We start from the raw sequence: 371 nt of genomic DNA, 5'->3' as shown, positions 1-371 counted from the left end.
TGGGCTAGGGGCGTCGACCCCTGTGCAGTCGGAAATGTGCATATAACTTTGACTCCCCCAAAACTTAGGTGTCCCTTGGTATCCATAGTGGGTTGCTTCCAGGACCGCCAGTGGATAACAAAATCCGTGGATGCTCAAGTCTCCTACAAAAAATGGCTCAGATCAACACATACAGTCAGCCCTCTGCATCCGTGGACTCTCAGCCTTAGGTGGAAAGCAGTTCAGGTATTTACTGAAAAAACATCTTCACATAAGTGGACCTTACAGCTCAAACCACACAGTTCAAGGGTCAACTGTATTCCTTAAGATGGTAGCGACTCACGTGGCTGAGGGACGGCTACGTGTTAAGCACAACACACACTTTCTCTCAC

This window comes from Pteropus vampyrus, unplaced genomic scaffold (genome assembly GCF_000151845.1).
Source record: "Pteropus vampyrus isolate Shadow unplaced genomic scaffold, Pvam_2.0 Scaffold127, whole genome shotgun sequence".
NCBI classification, from domain to species: Eukaryota; Metazoa; Chordata; class Mammalia; order Chiroptera; family Pteropodidae; genus Pteropus; species Pteropus vampyrus.
This window is presented reverse-complemented; position numbering follows the sequence as displayed.